The sequence below is a fragment of the Macrobrachium rosenbergii genome, chromosome 7 (genome assembly GCF_040412425.1).
Source record: "Macrobrachium rosenbergii isolate ZJJX-2024 chromosome 7, ASM4041242v1, whole genome shotgun sequence".
NCBI classification, from domain to species: Eukaryota; Metazoa; Arthropoda; class Malacostraca; order Decapoda; family Palaemonidae; genus Macrobrachium; species Macrobrachium rosenbergii.
Genome location: NC_089747.1, coordinates 25827501 through 25830000, shown reverse-complemented (window position 1 = coordinate 25830000; position 2500 = coordinate 25827501).

The window sequence follows — 2500 nt, the reverse complement described above, 5'->3', positions numbered from 1 at the left end:
TGTTTGCATTTCTCTTTTTTTTTTTTTTTTTTTTACACTGAATCATGTTCACAAAGCTTCTCATTCTTTTATAATTAGGAACTTCCAGTCAAGTAAATCCATAATAAATCGGCAAATTTTTTTCTTATCCTTTCTGTTTCTGAGCATTTAATAATAGAATCTGGAAATTTCATATACAACTTTAAGTCAACCAACATCTAATATTAAAAAGCGATAAAAAATGCAGAAATCAATAAAGTGGTTGACCATCACATGAAAACAAATGCTATAACACTCAAAATAATACATAGCATCGTACTGTAAAGTATAAAATTATTTTAAATCCTGAAAACAAAAATATTGTGCTATATAAATGATGTTATGTTGTAATATTTCCAGTGTTCAGCTGCAAGGCAGCACTGGTTCTTGGCAATGTATTCAAAAGTGTCCTTGTGTAGATGTTATTTACAGTGTTTCGTTTATATTGAATTTGTGTAGGAAATACTACTCTCATGGCTCCAAAAAGGTTCCTAGTGATGTGCTCCTAGGAAGAATGCTTTACCTTTGGAAAATAAGGTGGCTAAGACAAAATATCATAAAAAGGGTGTAAAGCTTGCTGCCATAGCTTGTTCTATTGGCTTTAGTTGAACAATAGTATCGACAATCATTCACAATAAAGAATGGATTTTAGCCCCCATCAAAGTTGATACTCCAGGGATGAGGGATATCATCATCAAAAATAAAGAAGCAGGATCTACAGAGAAATGGAACATCTTTCTGTTTGTACTGGACAACAGACTTGTTAGCATATTCTGATAAGCCAGCTGTTGATTCAGGAGAAAGCTCTGTCTCTGAAGGCCTCAACAGGAATTTTCCTGATGGGAATGATACAAAAGTCAATGTAAGTTCAGGACAGTTTATGGGGTTCAAGCAGTGACACAATCTTCACAGGTTTAAGATCTAAGGTGAAATCACATTGACTGACAAAGGAGCAACATCCTATTTCCTGTCACACTGGCAAAGACTGTTAAACAGTAGCTGTTTCTTCAAGATCAGATTTCTAATGTGGATGAGATCGATCATTACTGGAAAATAATGCCAGTCCGTTTATTAACATTCATGGAGAAGGATATGCCAGGTTTAAAGGTTGCAAAAGAATGATCGACCTTTTTGTTGGAAGGCAATAGTGTACGTAACTTTAAGTTAAAGCCACTGCTGGTTTATAACAAGAAGAATCTTTGAGTGATGAAGAAGTGACCCTCATTATTTTTGAGAACTGATTCTTCAACCATTGGTACCAGCCAGAGAGAAGCATCCCTTTAAATTCCTTCTTATTTTAGACAACATTCCTGGCCACCCATAAAATCTTGCTGATTTTTATCCAAACATTACTGTTTACTTATCTCCCAACACCACCTCTATCTCGCAACCAATCAACCAAGGAATCATTCCCATCCTCAAACACTGCTACCTAATACGAATGAACAAAGCCTTGGTGATGTTGGGCAAGGAGCTGAAAATAGACTTGGAGGAGGAGTTGGATTTTGTCTCATTATTTGAGGCAGATAAGCTGCCACTGATGAATGAGGAGTTGGTGACAGTTTCAAAAGCAAAAGGACAATGTAGAGGAGCAACCACCAGAACCAGAGCAATGATGATTCACCATCAACAAGATACAGCAGGCCTTTGCACACAATGAGAGGGGCCTTGCATTTTTTAAGGAGATGGAGGATCATGGGGGCATGTCACCTCTTTAGTTCCTCATGATGCTTCAGGATGAAAAGAAGAGCAATGGAGTTTGGGATATTCTTGTCTGGTTCTTGCAGAGGTCTGCATATCCAAAAGTACAAATTCAGCCATCAGTCATCAATGTACCTGCAGTCTCCTCCTCTTCCTTCTCTGACCCATCAAGCACATCCATGTAATTCTTTATGGGTTTTGTTTATATTCTTTACAATTAAAATTCATAAATTTACCAAACGGGCAATAAAAACAAACTACCAAATGACTCATTGCATTAGCAACTTCTGTGGTCACTTATAGTTTATAGGTGTCTAGGTTGTTTTTTAAAGGGTTTATTCGACTTGAGTCATTTTTCAATTTAAGTTGCAAGTCTTGAAACGAATTAACAATGTAAGGTGAGGTACACAAGCAAACAAAATAATTTAGTTACGTGTAGCGTAGCTTTCTTAGGATAGAATAAGAGTGAAGTCAGTTGACTACAGCGAAGCTACAACATTAACTGAAAACAAATATCTCAAATATGAGAACAAAAATAACACTGCAATCTCTTCATGATGCGGTTCTGCTACATTCATGTATGGATCTCTATAAAAATCTACAGATATCAAGCATAAAAGGTATTTGAACAGAAACTAATTTAATACTCATCACCCAACTATAATCTCCCTTCAAGCCAAGTTCCAATTAATCTTCTCATTGCCTGGAAAAGAGAAAACAAAACTTATAGATTGGTCATGCTGTGTCAAGCAACAGGAAACCTCAAGTTTTTACAGACAAA